This window comes from Rhamphochromis sp. 'chilingali', assembly GCF_963969265.1.
Source record: "Rhamphochromis sp. 'chilingali' genome assembly, chromosome: 13".
Classification (NCBI taxonomy): Eukaryota; Metazoa; Chordata; class Actinopteri; order Cichliformes; family Cichlidae; genus Rhamphochromis; species Rhamphochromis sp. 'chilingali'.
In genome coordinates, this window is record NC_137940.1 from 21633016 (window position 1) to 21656399 (window position 23384).

Here is a 23384-nt window from a genome sequence, read left to right on the forward strand (position 1 = left end):
ATTGGTTAGGAAAATCAATGCCATGGCAAAAATTTCCAGCAAACTGGTATCAGTTACATCAATTTTACTTTATAGTTTGTACAGCACACAATAAGTAAAAACGGCACAACAGAAAAATAAACAAAATATTGTTAAGCTTTAAACGTTTTTTTTAAAATAAAAACATATATTGATTATTTGTTGAATGCGTTTTGTGTGTTTACAGCAATGTGGATATGTCCATCTGTCTCTTGTCTATCTATATAAATCATCTTATCTATAGAGAACAAGCTGTGACTGGCCACCTCTACACAATCACTGAGAACAAAGGTCAGCAGGACAGGTCTAGACAGACAAAACATTCCTATTCAACCAGTTACTATAACAGCAGCGAGTATAACCAGGGTCAGAGTCCACACACACACACACACACACACACACACACACACACACACACACACACACACACACACACACACACACACACACAGTCTCAATTAGCAGAGCAGCAGCCATTCCTCTGAATGCCAGCCTGTTTCTGTTTACACTGCACAGTGAGAAAGAGCCCTCAGGTGCCACACACACACACATGTGCAGGTTCATTAGCATGCTAATTGGAGGTGAGGACAGTGTGGTGTGGAGGTGGTACAGAGCAGCCCTAGTGTATTAATCACAGGCTCAGTGAGACCAGCTGACTCCCCAACCTGGTCTCTTGTGGGGTGCACAGAGACCCCCTTTCCAATGTCAGGATGCTGTGGGGGGTTGTGATGCTATTAGATCATCTGACGTGTAGCTCAGACAGACTATAAATCCTGCTTCAGTCTCCTCACGCAGCTCCCTTGCCCCTTCCCCTGCCTCCTTCCACCCACTCGGCCCACCTCCTCCTCTCAACTAAAGTCAGCCTCTTTGACTCCCTGGCCAGCTGGTAAAAGGAGCTTCAACACACAAGAAGCACTGTGTTCACACAGGTTCACTAAGGATACACAATGGGGTTTCTTTTTGGAAATCTTTACATTGGGTCCAAAGATGCTACAACATTATTAATATTTTTTGATATATTTGATTTTTGTCTTAGTCCACTAGTTGTTATTTTAGGATATTTTGTTGCTGCCATTTAAATATTTTGATTGTTTTTAAATCCTTGAAATTCTTCATAAGAAAACATTTATCACAATGCTACATGTTGTGTTGCTGTTAAAAAAGTAAAAATGTTAATTTTGTAATGGGGTTACAAAAATCATTTTATTGAAATATGTAAAGAAATGTCTGTTTTATAAGTCTAGAGTTTACAAAGAAAAAGTAAAGAGGTTATTGCTTAAGGCGACTTGCAGGCAGTGCGGCTAGTTAGAAAAACAACTTACGTATCCGTTAGAGCAGACCTTCCCAAAATGTGGGGCCCGCCCCCATTGCAGGGCGGGTGCGGCATGAAAAGCGAAAAAACAAAACAAGGCTTGGACACTGCTAGCACGGGGCCCCTATACAAACGCAAAGCAGAAGATGAAGCATCGCTGAATATGTTTCCAAACCAACTTCATTCTAAGCCAAAGATTTGAAAATATCTTGAAGCAAATCTTCCCTTTGGCTTCACCAGCACAAGTGCCGAGGTAGGTCTCCCCTGCAGAAGTGGTTTTCCCTGCGTCGACAGCAGCGCTGGGCTCTTCAAATCACGGACAAACAGGATCCCACATTCTTGATTTTTAGTTCACAAACACTTGTTGTAATAAATAACTACTCCTGACATTTTGGAGATGTTAGCTCTTTATAAAGTAAAGTTACAGTGGGATACAAATAATATCAGGCTGATCCTGCCAGGATTTGTTCCCCCTGTCTAAATCACGGACAAACAGGATCCCACAGCTGTTTATGTTTTTAAACCCATTTTGCACAGAAAAGCATTTTTTGAAAAATGTATTGACAGCAATGTTGAACATTATTACACAGGAAAAAACCAACTACATGTAAAATAATCACACCGTGACGCCTCTGCCTTTGTAAATAGAGGGACAGTAACTGCGTGTGTATGTAAGCCTGTAAAACCTGAAGATACTCAGATTAACAGTATCTTGTCTCTATCTGCCATTCTGCAATTCATCTCATGTAAACAATAACGTGGCACACAGCTGACGTGAAAAAAGGCAGATACCTTTGACGTTGCGTGACGAACTCTGTATTCCTCGTCCACACGTAAACCCAAAAAAGGAGCTTTAAAAAATCTCCGTTTTCGGTGATTCCAAACGCCGTTTACGTGTGGACGCAGCGTAAAAGAGTTAGTAGTTTATTTTCTTACTACCTGCAGATTACTTGTATTTGCTTAATTGTTTACTAAATGTTTGAGGTGTGAAATAAACCACAATGGAGCGAAATATGGGTGTGTGTGGTTGGAGGATGTGTTTTTGCAGGGCAAAGGTGGTTCCACTGTAATCATTAAAAAAAAATATATATATATATATATATATGTTTTTTTCCTTTGCTAAAACTAGCATCCTGCGCTAGTCTGTCTCACAGAGACTAGTGGGCAACCATTCGAAGGGCAAAAATCAAATAGTTGGTGAGTGGTTCCTGCAATTAACTCTCCAAGCTGTAGTGAAACTTGAAAAAGCACAACACTCTGTTTCTGTTTTTCATTCCACATTTCAGTTTCACTACTGCTTGACGGGAAATTTGCGAGTGTTTGCAGACAAGTCTTCCATGCAAAGTGCAGACAACCAAAGCATTTACAAAGAGGTCTTTGGCGCAGCAGAACGGTGATTAGTGACTGCCAGTAATCTCCTGCAACTAGCTCCAATATTCACACGTTTCCCCAGAGACTGATGGTTGCTAGGAGATTTTCTTCATGACCTGTGTGACCGGTCTAGTGACCGTGTGAACTTATCTGATCAACTTCACTCTCTACAAACTGCCCAGTGGACCTTTAGATTCCATCCACTTGTGATTTTGTGTCTAGTGGGAACCTTTTTTTGTCATATAAATCATCATTGAGGTAGACAGCTTTTTCCTTTAGGGAAGTCAACTTTCTTACTTGCAAAACTCAAGCTGGATCCTGACTGGGATCATTTTGAATTTAAACTGATACTTTTCAGAGAGATCAGTCCCACAGTCATGAAAAGTCTTGACGTTTGGCACTTGTGCCTCGTATTGTGCTTTTTGTCTTTTTCTGTGTTGCTTCTTAAATAATATCTTCATTTTTTGACTGTTTCTTTCTTAGCCTTGTGCATTCAGTAGTTCTAGGGCATTTTTAAGACCCACAGAAACTGACAATGCAAATGATGACAGGCAGTAAATGCTGTGTGTGGTTCATATTTAATGCATGTCCAAATACAAATAAGCAATAAATAAATAAAAAAAGAGGGACATCAAGCTCTTTTATACATTCTGTGTTCCTGCTGTGTTAAGCTGAGAGTAGATGGCACAGCTAGTTGGCCAATCCCTGATGACCCTGTGAGCAACAGGCTTCTGCGTCTTTAACTTCATTTAGTGCCACCTCCCCTAAAAAGATCCAAAATGGAGCTCCGTGTTCACCAGTTAGTTGCTAACGTTATCTGTCTGCCCTTTGGCTCTGTGTGGGTAGTGTACTTTAGGTTTATAAGAGTGCTTTGGTGGAAAAGAGCCCCCTCTCCCAAACACTGATGGGACTGAATCACAGCAGTATCTGTGTGCCATGATACCACGAAAGGGAGCTGAAACCAAGACACTAAAACACTCGACACATCTCACAACATATACATTTTTCTATTGTCAAAACAAAATAGGGATCATCTTTTAATACACTGCACTCACAGACTGAGTTGAATAAACTTTATTTTCACATAAGCATTACAGCTACGAGCCTCACAATAGCTGTGAATATCAGGACGCTGTTAACCGTGCCAGGTCTTTAACAGATTAGGAGACGATTTATGAATATGTTCAAAAATGGAATATGTTAGGCAGACGGTGAAACAGAGAGAGAGAGAGAGAAAGAGGCAATGTAGCAGCCAGAAGTAACCTGCTGTTACTGTAACAAGGGACCCTGATAACACGGTAATAACAGGCTAATCGTATTTGGGTTCAGAAACCACAACATGCTAATTCAATTAGCTTAATAAGCCCCTGTAGATAAAGGGCTTGTTTCAGCTGTTGTGATTGGCTCAAGTTTCCTGGGAGGTGGTCCTCTGGGGCAGTACGTCTCAGCATCTGCCGCCACCAGTAGAGGGAGAACTTCCAGTATGCCAATATAATATACAGCCTATATATATTATATATAGGCTGTATATCCTGCTTATACAAACACATAAAATCACACCCACACACACACACACACATATATATATATATACTTTCAATTATATTTTAATGTGTATGATGTGCAGTTTTTTCCATGGAAACGTAGGCCTGGATCATATTTCATAGTTCAAGCTGCGATAAAAAGTTTTTTCCCCCTAAGTAGAGTTACATACACGCACATGTGATCCAAACAGCTTCAACCAAAAGATTGTGTGAAGAAACCAATTCTCAGCTCCCGCTTCTGTAAACTGCAACATCCTCTTAAAGTTTCAACAATGAGGAAGAAGTTGCCCATCCCTCGGAACTTTCTTTATTGTTTGTCTTCACAAACACGCAACACAATGCCGAACAAAACCGTTCTTAGTCTATTGTCCTGGTGCTGTGTCTCAGTTCACTGTGAGCGTCTGTCTCAGCGCCGGGCTCTTTGTGTGGAGATGCACAGAAAGCACGGCAGCATTGTCTCACTGGCTGAGGAGGAGAATGGAACTGTTACAGTGGAGAGAATTGGCAGCTGAGCCCGGCCAGGAGATTCGCCACACAGCATTAGGGAGAGGGATCACGACACTCCACTGCCGCGCTGGCCTCGCTCTCTCCCTCTCTCTCTCTCTCTCTCTCACTCACACACACACACACACACACACACACACACACACACACATATGTATATGTTTATACACACACGCGGAGCACCCCAAAAACTAGATGCACGGCCTCAAACTCCCTCCCATTCCCTGTGAAATCTGCATTCTCTCTTAACCCTTTGTTTCTCAGCAGATGAGCTAATCTGTGTATGGGTGTTTGTGAGAGTTCCTTTGTTTGTGCTATGCACATACACACACACACACTACACACGCACCCACACACACACACACGCACACATTAATCTGCAGGGCCACGAGTCAGCTGACACCAGCAGAATATAACACCAATCCCCTCAGACTCTCTCGTACACGCCTTCTTTTCCTTTTTTTGCTTTCTCGTTCCTTTTCTTTCTCCCCTGGTTTTCCCACATGTAGATGCTTGCATGTCAGTGTACGCAACATGCGGCTGTGTGCGTTTTTTGCCAGGCTATGGAAAGACCGGGCGGGGGGTGCATCTGATCAGCAGTACGTAGAGCAGATAAGAGAGGAGACAGTGTCAAATGAACAGAGGCAGCGTAGGCAAAGAGCGGCTGGTGTCTGGAAGCAGAGGAGTGCTGTAAACAACACAGCTTGTATTTAAAAGAGGATTTGTTCAGGAGCGGAGGGCACAGCTGGATCTGTACTGTACACATCAGCAAAAGAAGAGAAAACACACACAAACACACACTCGCACTCCCACTCGCTCTGTCACTGGGTCTGTTTCTCTCCTCGCATCGGCCCCGATCCCCTTCATCAAACGTCACAGCAATTTGAGAGATTAGACAGCGCGGATTAGACACCACAAGGCTGCCTCCTTTTTGAAGCATCGGATGCCTTTGTGCTCCATTCTTCCCGAGCCTTTCATTTCATAAGACGATATTATATCAAGTGGTGGTAAGACGCTCACACTCACAATAACAGCGTCTCAGTTGATTCATCGACTATAGGATATGAGTGAGTAATTATGTAAGAAGTAAACACATCTCACTGGCTGCTTTTTATTCCCTTCTCCCCACCTTGCACTGGCATACTTGTTTATTGGTTGGCCTTACTACACTTCCCTGCCTCTATTTCTTCTCTGATTAATGAGAGACACGCACACAAAGTCATACACACACTCGAAGGCACGTGCTCTCAGCACCAGCTCCCTTCTCACCAACTTAGTGGCGCTATTAGTAATGATTGAACCCTATCCAGTGGATGTAATATATTAGCAGGGAGATTATTCTGACGTTAAAACATGTTCCCTGCGCTGACAGCATCATCAATCACTCTCACACTGCCTGCAGAAGACTCACACACTGGACATAATTGCTTCAGCATGGGGCTGTGAGGGGAGGGGAGGAGAGGGGAAGGAAGGGTGTGTCGTGGGGGGGGGGGGGCGTATGAGATTTAGTCGGAGTGTTTGTATTTGCATGAGCTACAGAGACAAGTGCAAAAGCTAAGAATAATGGACGGCGCACTGCCTGAACGGACATGTTATGATCGAGATTAGTCTAAAATGAACTTTAATTTGAGTCATCGCTCCTGAAAATTGCCTCCAACAATTATTTCCCGCAACAAAATTGAATGTCTTTGTTACCGTTTTTTCCTCGAGTCCCATTCAGGTGGACACAACTTCTCCTGTTTGATGTCTTAATACATTTCTGTACTTAAAGTGGCAAACCGCACAGCAGGCTGGCATATAATTATAATCAGTAAACTGCATTTAAACTCACTCGGGAGCAAAGCAGCATGCCGTGAAGGCGACACTGTTGTAAAATACAGTTAGAAGATGATGCGACTAATTTGTTTCAGCAATAGTCGCTTTAGGTCAACTTTTTCTCCACCAGTTCCTGAGGAGAAAAATCCATCTGTTTAGCTGCTAATTCATCTAAAGCTATGGTTCTGTGTGGGTTTGTCACATTTAATTGTTCTTGTTAACAAGTTTTCAAGTCTTCACCTTAAAAGGCAGATGTAACCTTCATGCTTTAGAACAGCTTTATGAGGCCATAATGTCGTTTTTTACTACTGGATCTTCATTCTTGATGCACACTGATGACGTGTGTGCAAAGTTATAATAGTGCAGCTAATTTCAAGTATTTTGGGGGGAATTTTAATCTGTGTTAGATGTTAAATCTGTATTTTTTTGGAGCCTATCTGAAATTCTAAGAAACGAGAGGTAGGGCACAGAAACAGGCAAACATTCATGTTCATTTTGAAATGAACAGTGAACCTGGCATGCGTGTCTCAGGACTGGGGGTGGAAGCAGGAGCACCTGGAGAACACCCAACTCTGCACACTGAAGATATAAAGTTCACATAGAAAGGCCCCAGCTGCTCAGACCCAGCAACTACTCCTTCTTGCTGTGAGAAGATGGATTTAACCAACGCACCACTGTGCTGCTCGAGGTTTATTTTTTACTTTGTTAGCGTTGTGTGCGTGCGGTTATTATGTCTGTAATAGCTCAGAAAGTTTTACATGCATTCTGATAAAACTTTGTAGGAGTGCAGAGTGGGGTCAATCCATTAAAATTTAGCTGACATCCACCAAGGTCTTCAAGGCCAACTTAATGATTTATTGGTGAAAAAGAACTCTGACCTCTCCTTCAAGGTCAACAGATTGATGTTAGGCACTAAGTGCTAATAATGTTATACAGAGGTATTTGAAACTATACTTCTTACTGCCTTTGTTTGTACTGAGAACATATACAGCGAATGATGTGCGGGGATTCAAATATCACCTCACCTTGGACGTCTTCTTCAAGGTCAAATAAGGTCAAATTTTCATAAAATGTCTTTAATAATGTTTGTTCAGTCAAACATCTGTCATGCTACACTTATTTGATTTTTAATCCACTCTTAAAGTATTTTAAAAAGAACAAAGAAAAAAATTATGAATATATGCTTAAAAGTAACTACTGCCCAGAGGGTGAGCACCGTGGTGGAGGTTTGTACTTTTGGAGTGCTTCTTGTTTGAAAACAAAACTACAATCGCAATTATGATCACAGATAATAATAAGAACAGAGAGTAAAATATTTCACAGTGTATATAAAAGGAATCAAGTGTGCAGTTATTCAGAATTCTGAATGAAACTGAATCTTCACATAATTGTGTTGGTTTTCTTTTTTTGTGAGAGCATTTGATCTGATGGGTATTTAAAAAACAAATATTAGGAAAGGCTGGATAAACTCCACTGAATATATGATTCCTTAAATATATCCTTAATGTTATACAATGCAGTACAATTATTTAATTATGTTATTGCAAAGTAATTGCATGTACAGAAACTGTGCAGGAGCTAGATTCATTTTTAAAGTGACAGCACACTGTGATGTACTCAGGTTTACGATGTCTTGTGATATTTCTTTATATTTCCAGCTCCTTCTGTGGGTGACTTTGGTCAGAAGGATAGAAAATCTTTGGCTTTCTCTGATCTCATCTCTGTTTCCCACCCTGCTGTTTAGCTTTGCTCTCACCTGCGCATGACATTACTTTTTCATCACTAACCCTGCAGTATTTGCATGCTGCTCACAGGAAGGTGTAGATGTAGAACTACACCGCGTCTTGTGGAGCCCACCTTTATATTTCACTTATCTGATATAAACCTTGCCATTCTCCGTCTGCCTTTTCTTCTCCTTCTCTTTCCTTTCTTTCCTCTTTCTCTTCTTCGTCCTATTCACTCTCTCGCCCTGTCTCTCCATCCCTTTTCCTTTCTCTCTTTCTGTAATGTGATCCAGTGATTAGTATTCTGCTCAGGCGTTAGGATGGAAAGCAGAGTGGTTGCCGAGAGGTGCGCTGAATCACATCACTCATATTCCTTTACGTGTGTGTGTGTGTGTGTGTGTGTGTGTGTGTGTGTGTGTGTGTGTGTGTGTGTGTGTGTGTGTGTGTGTGTGTGTGTGTGTGTGTGTGTGTGTGCATGTGTAAAAGAGAGAGAACCAAATCAATCTTATGTCATTGACCGGCCACTAAGTGTTGTGCGTGCAAGCGACACTGCATTCCTTAAACACACATTTACCACCTAACTGAGCTGCTGCACTGCCATTTGTCAGTTTTGCCCTGCATGGTGTGTATGTGTGTGTGTGTTTGTGTGTGCATATGTTGTTCTCACACATGATAGGGTCTGCTGCACCTGAGCGCTGCTGGCTGGTAAATGCAGATAACCCTTTTTACTTGTTAAATATAAAGCGGGTATTCCACAGATGAAATCCTTCCTTTTGCTCACAAAAATCTACGAAGTTATATTTATGCATCGCTTGTGAGCCATATATCTACAGGTGCAGGCTGCTAAGCAGTAAAAGGTCATCTGGACAGGAATTTAGTTTGAATTTATTGCAAAGAAATATAAATAAGGCTTGATAGTATTTTTTTATTATGAGGGTTAATATGCTGTAATATACAAAGATTAGAAGTGAAAGGTTTTATTGCCTAGGAAACAACAGTTGGAAATACAAATGGGCCGAGTTGAGTCGGCATAAACCTCCAGACAGGGCAGCGAGGTCATAAATTAACCCTTTGCTGCAAATTCTGTGAATGTTCAAGGAGTCATATTTTATTTTTATTTTTGTTTATGTAAACAATGTACAAAATGTTTTGCCACCTAAATGTGCTTTATCTCTTTCTCTCTCTCTCTCTCTCTCTCTCTTTATATATATATATATATATAGAGAGAGAGAGAGAGAGAGAGAGAGACATATGGATTATATCTATATATCAATATATGGATTGTTATAGTAAATATAACAATGATAACAATGTAATCATAATAATTAATTATCATTTCTCTTATATGAGAATCAGCCACGTAGGCAGCTAATGCATGAGAGCTGCTCTTGTAATGTACAAGCTAAAGCTACTCGTGGATTTTTATTTATTTATTTTTTGTTTTTAAGACAGAGAGTCGTGTCTTCTTACCTTCTACTTATTATTATTACCTGTTTTGGAGCCTTGTCAGACTTGTGTTTATTAAAATGTGCTTTATAAATCAATTGGATTGAGCAGGTGTAAAGTCTAATAATGATCAGTGGTGGGGTCCATACGCAAAAAAAGATGTATTACACATTAGTTGTTACTGTTCTTAAAGGTAAAGCAGTACGCTACTTGCTCACCAAAGAAAGTTACACTATTACTATTACTTTCACACTACCCCATTAAAATGCCCCTACAGTTCCACACACCAACAGAAATCCTGATAAGGACATTCTTTTAGTTTTTATGAATAAACCCAAAACTAACAACAGAAAGCAAAGTTGAAAACCAGCCCAAAGCTACTTCAAAGTGATGTAATATAAGAACCATGTACAAATAGAAACAGAGGCTACAAGTCTGACTGCTTGTAGTCAGACTTGTTAAACTTTAACTTTAACAAGTCCCTTTGTTACTTGTTAAAGTTCAGATTCTGGCCGTGAGGCTGTGGTCAGGATTCACTCAGTTTTAACGTCATTCTGGGTTTTTGGCTAGCTTAGTGTTAGCATGGTTTTAGTGCAGATACTTGCAGAGCCAAATTGTGTTAGCAATAAATGCAGTTGTTTCTTTCCTGGATGCCATTTGTGTTTCACCATTATGCTTGTTGTTGCAAAAAAATAAAATAAACATAATGTCCATATCACCACCCCTCAAAAATCGCGCCATCATTTTCTTTCTCTGGTACACAAACTGAAATTATTGTAGCTTGAGTGTCCAGGAAGAAAAAAACATGTCTGTTTGCTTTTTTTTTTCTTTTGTTTGTTCACCGTTTGTAGAACCTTGTAATACAAGTAACAACATAACTGTAACTGCAACAGTAATTCAGTAAACTAAATACTGATTCACCACAAATATAGCTTAAGCCCTGCTAGAGGTAGCTAGCTTAGCAGAGAAAAAGTCTTACTGTTCTACCATATAAGCATTGGCTCTTGTGTATGGTTTAGTAAATTTATATCAGAAATCAAATACAAAATCACAAAAATAGTCATTTCAGTGTTTGTTTGTTTGCAAACCTCTTCAGCTGTTACACAAATTAATGGTGTATTTCTGTCTCCACTGAGATACAGACACTCATTATGTTTAGCAACTAGCGCACGCAGGCTAACGCCTAAGGTTAGGGAATATTCTATGTGGTACTATAACAAAGCTAGCCAACTCAGGTTACATGGTTAGAATATAAAAGAAAACGTTTTCATTTGTTAGCTAATGCTCTAACTCCTGATCAGTTCTCAGCAGTGCAACAGAAAGTCCAATCTCACCCAAATATGAAATGGCTATGATGTCTTCACACTAACTTTGACTGTCCAACAAGATTCTCCTCATCTCAGGGAGATCCGTCCTACTCAATTCAACGTCCACCACATTTGTTAACATGTTGGAGATCTTACATGTGTTTATTTATTTATACATAATGACCATGCCTTCGTAATCCCAACCAAGTGGCTCTGGTGCTTAAACCAAACCAAAGCATGAAAAAGGTAAAAAAAAAAGTGCTTTCCTAAAATCTGAAAAGAGAAGGCAAACTCAAGTCTCCTTACTGAGAGCCATCTTTCAGTAAAGCCAGTACAAATCTTCCCTCCGCTTTTGAATAGAGGCTCTCTGGTTTCTGGAATAGCTGGAGCCTCATCACCACATAATGCATTCGTAAGAGTTTGTGGTCATTTCAGAGATCAAGCCGGCGAGGACAGGTTTTTCCCTTCCAGTTCTAGAAACTCTGGTTAAAAGACTACTAGCCTGTACAGCTTCACTTACAGCTGAAGCCATGACTGTCACTACAGCATAGCAAAGTTATTCATATCAACAGAATTTTGATTGGCTGGAGGAGTATAGCCCCAGCCAGTAGGAGTCAGGGTCATGGATGCAAATTTAATGAAGGCTAATAACTCCAAAAAAGAAGAAGAAGAGAGAGAGGACAGAGGGGAATCTAGACTGTGAAGAAAAAATGTATCCAAGCCTTGGTGAGTAAAACTTGGCAGACATTTTTTTGTAATTGAGTCAGTATTTCTCCTTCGTATTTCACGAATGCAATCCAAAGCAAAATTGTCAGCATGCGTGCACAAACCATGTTTTTCCTAATTTTATTAGATCATTTTCAAAACACAGTCCTGCTCATCTAGAACCATTATGATCCTTTTCAAGCACATTTAGCATTTCTAATGCTTTGTTTCAGTAACAACACATATTTTCCCTAAATCTGAAATGTCTCTTATGTGATTATATTTGCTGACATTCAATGGACCGTAGCAGAATTTGGATAACATTTCCCGACAGTCTCTTCCATAATGATAGCACGCAGCCAAACTCTACTTTGTGTGAACAAAAGGAGAAATTTCATCACCGTATGAATTTGCAAAAATGCCACCACACTGTGAAGATATTAGCATAACAGGTATTAGAAATGCTAATATGTGTGCAAATCACGAAAACGTATAGAGAGATGCTGTGCACAGGTACACAGAGGGATAAACCTGAAAGTGTGTGGCATGTGTGTGCGTTTGAATGATGGGGGGTGCGAGGGCAGGGAGGTGAAAGAGGAAGACGCCGTGTGTGTGTGCATGCATTAAAACAGAGGATTTTCTTGTCAGAGTAGCAGGGTTGGGGATTAGTTTAGGATCTGACTGAGACATAGGAAAAGGAGGGCTGATGACTTTAGCCACATAAAGAGATGACTGGGCAAATATGAGCATGTGCATCAATATCAGCAGTGAACATATTATAGCTACACCCAGCAGGGAGAGAGAAAAAAACATCCAGCAGACAACTGTGAAGATTTTATTTGTTTATGCACGACTGCAGGGAAGGAAATTAACATTGGTGTATTGAAACTGTTCCTATGGAAGATCTTTATGCTTCCCCAATCTGCAGATTCATATGCCAGAATAGATGCAAGTGACACACACACCCTGGTGAAAGACAGGCACTAAAATAACCTCTGTTCCAGCTGGTGGACTGCTGAGGCCACTGCTGGGCTGTTTTAATGGAGAAAATTAGCCAAGCAGAAAGGTGGATCCTGTTTGTTATGCTCCACTGTCCCCCCCTTCCACACAGTCGGCCAAGGAGGCATCCTCTGTTGTCCTCTCTCTCTGTGTATCTGCGAGCTCTCTTGACACTGTGTATCTCCACCAGCTGCTGCTGCCTCCGTGCATCCCTCTCCTCCTGCCTCCACACTCTGCCAGGCACAGATACATGCAGGACATTTACGCGAGCACCGAAAGACACGCACGCGCACTCACACAACAGTGGAAGCCCAGTCTGCATCTGGGATCTAAAAATCACAAAACCTGCCAAGGGATTAATCCTTTAATATTTTATAATTTTATATACATTAACCCGCTCCTGCACGCGTGCTCACCAGCAACGATCCCTCTCACAGGAAAACGCAGAGGGGAGAACGCTGTGAGGAGGGGGAAAAAGACGAAAACGTGCAAACAAATGAGACGTTTCCATGATACGGGAGTCAGACTGAACAGGGCGAGACTGAGCGAAAAGAGAGCGAAGTGAGAGAGTAAAGGATGAGTGGAGGATATGCAGAGGGCTGAAAAGCTTCTTTGTTCTGGATGCCCTTGAGACAGCTGACATTGCCACAATAAGACCTTCATTCAGAGGGAAGCAGCCGTCAGCAAGCGTCAGCAAGGAAAGAGCAAGAGTCGGATTTAGTACTTTTGGCATACTGATATGTTTATAGTATGCAGAGGTGATGCCATGTTGGGTTTGTTTTTGTAAAAGGCAAATTCTCACGTTTCATCAGCATTCACATTAACTAGCAGTCTCTTCCTACTACGTGAGTTTAAAACCACCATTTCTACCTTTCCCCAACTCATCCACATCAACCAGAGAGATCCAACTGGGCCGGAAGCACAAAAGACAGATTAGCAAACTTCCAGAGCCTTTATGATACATAGGATACAGAATTTTTATGTCTTTCCAGACTACTGCTGAGAAGTGATGGCATAAAAGCTTGTAATACCCAACTAAACCTAGAAACGGCCAAAGTGACTTGTGGTGGGTATAGGGTAGGCCAAGATGGCAGCCGCCACTGCTGTTAGGGACACACTTGCCCACATCCAATCTGTTTACCTAGATCTGTCACGAAAGCCTTCCCAAACTCACACTTTGCCAAGTTTGAGGTGAAAGAGCTGCAAAAGTTGCTAGAGTGGCAATAGATATATCCAGGTACAAATTGCAGGATGGAAGGTCACTCAAGACAGTGTTCATAAGCTGGTAAAAAATGGCTGTTGGGTTACATATCCCAAATGCCATCACAGTGTATTGTAAATGTTGACAAAGAGTTTGCTGTGGCTTTTTATGACAGTGGGATCATCATGGGCGGAAACACAGTTGTGATGTGACTTGTGATTGATGGTCAAATCTGTGCTGCCATTCAATCATTTGTTGGTCAAAGCTATGACCTGCATGACCATGAAATAATCTGCAGCAGAGTTTGGCTGTAAGTCACAGCTAGATGCTAAATCATCACAAGTTTCTGGTTGTGCAAAACATTTTGATTCTGATCGAAGGGCCTTTACACTTACAGAGAAGGAGGATAGGAACAGTGTGATCATTTAGAGGCTCACCTGCCATGCAAACACACCCGGAGTTGTTGCATGTGCTAGGAGCCAGCTTACAGCGTCTAGCATTTTCTATCTGAGCGCGACTTAAGAGTGCAAAAGTGTTTTGGGGGGTTTCCAATCAGAAGAAAGCTGGTTTAAAGATACAGCATGTAAAACTGTTGGACATGATTAAATTGCAGATTGCAGTCAACTAAATTCTGATTTCTTACTTCGCCCACATCAAGTGTATAATCTTAACAAGTCCGGCTATCATTTATTTGTAGTGAGGGTAGGCTGTCAGTCCGATGTTTACCTCAGATGGTGTCCATGTCTGTTTATTCTTTGTGAAAGGAACACGTTGATAAGTCTGTGAAGTTCACTTGTGTCCGGTGACAGTGATACTGAGATGAGTCATTGAGGATATCCTGAACTTTCCTCTCAGTAAGCGCTCCTGTTTTTGTTAGCTGCTAATATCCTCTGCTAGCTGTTGTTAGCCTCTGCTAGCTACCGTTACTGCTCCTATGTTTTTTTAATGGATTGATTCTAAGTTCATGAACATCAACATAATTTGTTGGAATACGCAGTGACATACTAAACTATGTATATTTATGATTACAACATTCTTTTTTTCAATTAAATAACCTCAAAAAATGGCTGACTGGAGCTTTAGAGAGTAAAGCGTGCTAATAGCTAAAGACAGAGGCTGAACTGTGTCACTGCTTTTGAACTGGGAATTATGCAAAGTAACTCTATTCAATGGATCGAATGAAATATTATTATTATTATTATTTCCCAGAAGGGACAGAGTATGTAATCAGTTCTGTTTGTTTGCCTGTGTATTTGTTAGCAGTTTAGCATTCACAGTTTTCAAGATATCATTTGGTCTGATGGTAGATACCAAAATCAGCTCAAGATGATTTAATTTTCTTAGAAATCCCATAATTTCTTACAGATGGCCTGCAAACTTCACAACAATAAACTAGGCCTTGTGGAACATGTGTACCTAGGCTGGAAAAACATTTGACCTTGACCTTCACTGTTAGCGTCCAAAGTCAAAGTTAACCTTGAAAGAAAATTTCAAGAAACCAAATATGAAAGGGCACGGAGAGTGCTGCACAACACACTTTTTTTCAGTGCCATAACTGATGCCATAACTTCACAAACTCACACACTGCATGAATATATCTTAAAACCTCAAGTTTTTATAGCTTTTAGAAGCCAAAGATTTCAGCTAATTCCTCTCCAACCATATGTGTAACGAAGATGACAAATACACCATTTTAGTATGCAATGCTTCATTGTCATAGGTTAAAGGGCAGGGTAGCATGAATTAGGAAAAAGTTTAGTCTCCTTTGGGTTAACCCTAACCCTCCAACATTGTGTGACTTTGTTGCAAAATTCACAAATCTCCCCAAAAATGGTGCCAAAAAACAAACGAAAAAACAAAACAGCTGCAATCAAACTGGATTTTTCTTCAAGTTTTGAGTATTTTCTGAACACTTAACCCCACTTGCAGAAATACAGAGGGAGGTTAGCAAGTTTAAATTTATGTTTTCATTATCAACAGCATCACTGAGCCGCTTCTGGTTTTTACTGCGGTTCTGTCCAGCTCCTTACTTGCTGCCCGACTTGGTCACATCCTGTATCCCATGCACACTAACAAACCTCACACACAAACACACTTTCGAAATCTGAGAGTGTGTTAGGCCTCTCTTCCTCCTCACCCAAAGTTCCTGGCCCCAGGGGGTGGAGGGTCTTACACATCCAACTCAAACACACACACACACACTGGCAGCAGACCACATCAGAGGGGGTCCATTCCTCCCCGAGTCCACAGGTCTCTGGATAAACATATTATTCTGGATTAAATGTTTCCCATATTTGTTATTCTTCCCTTCGAGACTCCAGGTGGAATTGGTATGAAACCAAAAATCATATGTACATTCCTTTGAAGGAAAGCGCTGGTGCCGAGGGGGAATGCTCGGAACCGGGATCGAGAATTCCCTTTCGGAGTAAGAACTTGTAACAACATTTGTGCAGATTTTTCGATTGCCCCACATTCTTCGTTACACATCTAACAAAGGCTCCGCTGTGTTGTCCACAAGTGGTCTTTTCCCCTTTCAAACTCATGCTGCACTGCTACACAGCCATCTCTACAAATCCAGGAAGTGTGTGTGTGTGTGTGTGTGTGTGTGTGTGTGTGTGTGTGTGTGTGTGTGTGTGTGTGTGTGTGCTCCATGGAGGTCCACTGCTGGCTCTGAATCAGATCAAATTGGTTCAAGAGGCGCTGACCCTCGCAGGGATGCTGCAGTATGTGGGTATAATTTACTCTCGTGCAGTTTGAGCAGCGATAGAAGGTGACAGCCGAGCAGCAGCTTCAGCCACTGCGAGGCCTAAATGTAAGACTTTAGATGCAGGAGCTGATCACCGAGTCCTGTTCAATTATTATGTTCAGATTACTGCCAGAGCCTCTTGCCCTATCAGAGCCCAGGTTATAGCCTTGGGCGAGCCAGTAGGAGAGGTGATGATGTGGAGTGGGAGATCACAGTCTGCCCACTTTATGGCCCCTGTGGCAATGGTAATAGTATCTGAGCTGTAATGATGGACTGCTGGATGGACACACATGTTGCGCCAACTTCTTCAATTTTCAGTAGCTGCGAGAAAGCCTTTCAATTAATAAAAGAAAGACGTGTTCCGTGTTCGGATATTAGCAGTCAGCAGCCCATCCTGCGCAATCTGATGCTCTTGAACGATCTCCAGCGTCGGCCTCCTGCATGCTAATTCAACCGTGGGCCAAAGCAGGGACACACAATAGCAGAGAAATCTATAAACCCAAAAAGACAGCGTGTTTGTTTCTCCCCAACGTGTTTATTTTCGCAAACTGCGTCGCCCCCAACTCGGGACGTGTGTTGTCGACAGAGTGTTCTTGCTTCGATGTGTTTGATGTCTCTCTTGCTCTCTCTCTGTCTCACTCTCATAGGCCCTGGAGACACCGTTGCTCATGCATAATCACCGTATGCGTCTTTCTGATGTGCCTCTGTGTGCCGCTGGTGGAGGTTAATGCGCAGAGCTGCACATGCAGAAAACACAGTCCCGAATTAGAGACAAGCAAAAAAATCCCCAAAAAGCACAACTTTGCATTTCCGACGAACGGCGAAGAACGAGGTGAACAAAGGCAGAGGGGAGTTTTGCGTCGTTTATTGAGGTGATGTAAGTACCAGGACAGCTCTCCGGGCTTGTGTGTCATTTAGCATTCTGCTGTGATAAACAACTGGATTGATTATGATGGTTTAAACACAGCATACACTGTGCTTTGCTTAATAAAACCATCTACCGCTGTAATTCATCATCCTTACCGTTACACTGAGCTGGGAAATCAGGGGGAGGTGACGGGATCTGAGGGAGGAAAGCAACGCTCACGTAGAGGGGGCAAAGAGGTCATGAGGTGTGTGTGTGTGTGTGTGTGTGTGTGTGTGTGTGTGTGTGTGTGTGTGTGTGTGTGTGTGTGTGTGTGTGTGTGATGGCAGCATCACCAGTCCTCCAGGGCTCAGCAGGCTAATTAATAATGAATCCCAGAGAGTCTGTGTTTGAAATGCAGATGTGCAACTGCCGGCTCCGCCTGCTCCTTCAGAGGGACCTGTGTGTGTGTGTGTGTGTGTGTGTGTGTGTGTGTGTGTGTGTGTGTGTGTGTGTGTGTGTGCGTGTGTGTGTGTGTGTGTGTGTGTGTGTGTGTGTGTGGCTTTGTAGGCCACAAGGGAAGGAATGTTGTGCTGGCTGGTTGTTTAGCTGTGGCAGAGAACTTGCTCATATTCTACATAAAATTCAGCAGGGCCATTCATTAAACGCAGACTGCATTTGACTTTTGAGGGTGATTTGAAGGAAAACTCGGCAAGAGGAAAGGTAGATCTTTAGTGGATAAGTTCTCGCCCTTCTTTTCTCCGGAGTCCTTTTCTCCTGCTCGTTGGTGCCATCAAAGGCCTCAGAAACACCCCCAACTCCTCCTCCCCAAGCTCTCGGCTCTCAATGCAGAAGAGGAGCAGAAGAAGGGCATGTGGACGAGGAGCTGGAGAGGGTCTGAAGAGCATACATCACATTTCTGTAGACTCTTACTCTTCTTCATGGGTCTCTTTTAAAGATATTCTGTGTTTATGTTCACGTGTGTCTGTGTGAACAGTTTGAAGTTTAACATATGCTAATGTTATGTAGATCTTTTTCTCTTTTTTTTTTTACCAGCTGTGGTGCCTTCACTGACCCAGGAACAATATTCTAGCCTCTTCTGCAAACAGCACCTGTAACACACACACACACAGACACACACACAGAGCAGTGAATAATCTCTTTGACAAACATTACCTTTGTTTGACAGAAGGCAAGAGGGACAAACAGTTTCTATTTTTTTCGGGCGTTTCAAATCCTTGCAGATAGAGAAAAAATAATAATAATAACAATAATAATAATATTCCAACAGTTGCTTTTGCAGAGAGTGTTTGTTCTCTGCGTGTAAAGACTGAAGACGTTTCGGGGAGCTGAAAGACTCCCTGACCCCGGGCCTGTGTGTGTTGTTTTGACTGAATTCATTTTCTAATTAACTACAAACCCAAAAACAATTTTACGCTGGGATTCGCATCATAGTTGGAATACTAATATCCACACCTTAGACATTTATTCAAAGTCTTTGCTGGACTCTGTGTCCTTCTGAATCCTCCAGGAAAATTAAATGACTTCATTTTAGAGGGACTTTGCAATTTAAACATTATTTTGATTGCATATTTCTGTATTTTACTTTACTTATTACTTTAAAAATGATATAGTCATGATGCTTGATTAATTGTGTATTGATTCTTTTTCATTTTGTATTTTTAGGACATCTGTTTATGTGGGGAAAACAATATAAATAATAATAATAACAACAAGAAAAACAGACAAAATAACTATTAACCTGATCCCCCATAGCCTGAGACTGCTAAATAGATTCATTGAACCTATCTGCATGAAATTTTCCACTGCTTTTTAAATTTAATCTAAGATCTCCCTCCCCAAATCTGTTCACTGCACTTTTCCTTCACAGATTAAATAAATGTTAGAGGTCACAGGAAGCAGGAAAGGTCTTGTTAATCTCTGTTTGAGGGGGGAAATTTTCAAAATAAAAGTAACATTTTATAAAAATTTGTTCTTAATGAATGACACATTTTGTGTTGCTGCAGTGCTAAAGCTCTGATCACCAGTGCCCATGTTAGACGTTATCTACCCCCGTTATCTACCCCCCCCCCCCGCCCCATAAATAACATAATGGACTTTTCCGGTGGAAAATCTGAAAATGGGATAACCTTCACATAGATTTGTTTCCACAAAAGTCTTCATTCTAAACCTGTTGAAGACCTTCTCTATGCCATGATGCGCAGATGTCTGACTCTCTCTCTCTCACACACACAGTGAGACAAACTGCCTCTTGAACAGTGCAGACCAAACAAACGCACCTGGCTTCATGCATTATGAATGTACATTTACACCGGCGTGCTCTCATGGGGATGAGTTTTAGCTCCACGTCGGCTACACTCACTCACTGGCGTGTCCGATGTGTGTGTGTGTGTGTGTGTGTGTGTGTGTGTGTGTGTGTGTGTGTGTGTGTGTGTGTGTGTGTGTGTGTGTGTGTGTGTGTGTTTAAAACCTCTGCTGGACACAAACACAGAGGTAACAATGGAGTCTGTGACTGACAGCTCCGTGTCAAAACCAGCGCTTTAAAAAAATGATAAATAATTTTTAAAAGACATTTTAGTTTCGGGTGTGTTTCTGTAAAAGACGCACCCCCCCCCCCCCCCCCCCCCCCTCACAAACACACACTCCCCTCCGGTGTCACTATCCTTTATTAGCGACGTCACGGGTTAATGGGGATATCGATTTTACTGTCTGGGAGCTTGTAAAGTGTGCGCGGCGGGTGTCAGGGATGAGAGCACAAGCACAAGTTTAGACTCAGAGGTGACATGGATGGATCGAGATTCCTTTAAAAGAAGCCAAACCAAAGAAACTACAACAACAACAACAACAATAATAATAATAATAATAATAATAATAATAATAATAATAATAATAATAATAATAATAATAATAATAATAATAATAATGATGATGATAAAAAATGTGCTTATGAAAAATAAACTACAAGAACCTCATAAATACAAATTAATAAAAGTGTTTTCATCCCCCTTCTTATTTTGATAGGAAACAAGCCGGGAAATAACGTTTATGTCATGCACGCTTCTAACACCGAGGAGCAGAGATTTAAGCTTCGTGGGGAAAGTTTGCAAAGGTCACGACACCAAGTGGCAGGTCCCGCCCCGAGGCCCAGAGCTGTCTCCACAGCAGACTGAGTCTGATTTATAGAAAAGCTACAGCATTAATGTTGTGACCTGAACGGCCAAGATCGAGGCAAAAAAAATAAAACAAAATAAAACAAAATAAAACAATATAAAATACTTCACGACTGTCAGCTGCAGTTCTAACCTTGCATATGAAACGCAACTCCACTGTCATTTTTTTTAAATAATATTTTTTTGGGGAAAAGCTTCCAAACTATAACAATAAAACTGAAGCACTTGTCAATTATTATAAGAGGAAAAAATGTAACAATGCCTTTAAAGTTAGAAACATCATAGAGCCAAGACTCAGACTCTCCAAAGGAAACCTGTCATGTTGTCTCTCTCTGCTCTGTTCTGCGGCATATATATAATTAAAGTGACCTCACATGAGATATTAATCAGCAGTGCTGAACACAAATGTTGCGCTCGCGAGTGCATGTTTCAAACTTGCAATCAATACGCGGTTTATTAGAGACCTTAATAAACATGACGGTGGATATGACACTCTACTCGCATTCGGTTTTGAGTGAATCTGTTTCTTTTTTTTAGTGTAAATAGAAGCATTTATTTACAGTCCCACGCGTGCCACGCGAGGAAGGAGGGACACTGCTTTTCTTTTCCTTTTTCCTGAAAACTGAATCCATTTTTGTTTTCTTGTTTACCTTATAATTTTATTTTAGTCTGCCTAAATGAAGTCGTGAAACAAATCTATTTATTTCCTTCTCTGCTTATACAGTAAACAGCCCGAGTCAGAAGATAATCACTGGTTAAGACTCGCTTACAGCCGCCAGGCAAACACAAACAAGCCGCTGAACAAACGCTCCACGAAGCAACACTAACACACAAAGACACACACATAAAATAAAAATAAAATGAAGAAATGATAAGTCAGTTAGTTGGAGTTATTTAGCACTAGTGCGCACTGGTTTAAGATAGAGTCTGCAGTGTTAGTGCGTGGTGTAAGTGTAGCAGGGCTGGCTCGGGTTATCTGTGAATGGGCTCTTTATTGGAGGCGCGGAGCGGGGATTTGCCTTTTATTCGCCTCGCTATGGAAACGCGCTCGACGGCAGAAAAATGTTGACGCGAATAAAAGGAATCGGCACAAGGAGCAGTTTCTAGAGAAGCATCTGTTACACTTAGAAACTTAGACTATCGAGAGCAATACAGCCCCCTCTCAAAGTCCCTCTCCTGTCTGCTTTATGCACCACAAAAAAACCCGCAGACTTCATCTTTGTAAAGACCCGAAAATGAAAAAGAAAGAGAAAAAAAAATGTTTTTTATATTCAAATTTAGTTTGAGTAAATCTGAATTTAAAATCTTACATTTTGTTCAATTTTTCGTCTTACATATAATTAATTAATTGTTTTTTTCCCAGGAAGATCCTTTTTATTTCTTTTGAAATGGAGACCCCCATCCTCCAAAATCACTTCACGGTGCGTGTCATTTAATATGACACGTATGAAACTGCGGGAGCCGCTACTAACGCTGCGCAATAACTTTATATTTTGCATTTAATTCTCTCCCCCCCCCCCACCTCCAGTCCCATAACAGCTCCAAACGAAGCAACCCAATTCAGCAAACTAGGCCACTGGAACAACACTGCCATTCACATCAAATATTCAGCCACTTTCACCCAACTTCCACAGACGCAGACACATAGGGAATTTACACGTAAGGCCGCAGCAGAATGAGAATAAAGACACGACAAAACGTATCTGATTAATTATCCTTCCATCCACAGGCGAATCTACTGCACCATGTAAGAGTTAAGAGCGCAAACATCCTGCCATCCTCACAGCTAACTGCCCGTCTGTCACCCCCACCCCACCACGGTTATCGAGGCCCCGTCCACCCTCCAGCACATCCCTGTCCGAAGTTCTATAGCCCGCGGTCAGCTCACCTTGCTCCGGCCTCCTCCTCTGTCTTCCACCAGCAGCGTGTAGCTCGGCTATACTCGGCGCTCTTTAATGACTTTCTGGTGGCTGCAGCCTTCTTTTATTTCTTCTAAATGTATGAAAATGTATGCAAATTTAAATCAAGCTTAACCTGGGAGCTCGAGCAATATATTTAATGGAATTTCAGACCAATAAGGAGATTGCAACGCAGTCTTCTAATGGCAAATATAATTACGCCGCTAAGTTAGCTCGCTGATTTGCAGATCTTTTTTTCCCCAACTCTGAGAAGACCTGATGAGATTCTTAAATACTGGGAATGATAAGTGTCTACTGGCTGTGCTCGCGTTTATCTCTTTGAACGTGTGTAACATGGAGACGTTTTCCTTCTGGGAAAATGTGTCAGGTGAGCAGATGTGGATTTTGGGCTCTTGTAGAAATATTATTTCATATCTCTATGTGTTTTATGAATATTCCAGTTTTGGAGAGAAAGACGGCAAGAGTAAAGTCAAACATGTGTGTTATATTTTCACAAGCTCGGGATTATGGATAGCCCGTGCGTAAAGCAATTTTGCCTGAAACACTCTCTCCAGACGTGTCATTCTACAAACACCTGAGGAAATATTCTCCAAGTTAATAATTAGCAGTGAGAACTGCTCTTAGTTTAATTGTATCCTTTTAAATTAAGTGCTGGCACGTCTAAGAAATGCCATTGCGCTTTAATCTCCTTCTTTGCACGCGCTCAAGGGTGACAGGAGCAGCAATAAACTCGTGCGT

General features: G+C 41.5%; 1 long non-coding RNA gene across 1 annotated transcript; it reads right to left on the reverse strand.

The window, feature by feature from the left end:
- Window positions 1-17804: 17804 nt before the first annotated feature.
- On the reverse strand, window positions 17805-22663 carry LOC308408408. Its single transcript, XR_013973790.1, has 2 exons — window positions 22616-22663; window positions 17805-18648 (listed from the first exon to the last, which is right to left on the reverse strand). It is a non-coding gene; the product is annotated as an uncharacterized lncRNA (long non-coding RNA).
- Between the last annotated feature and the right edge of the window lie 721 nt (window positions 22664-23384).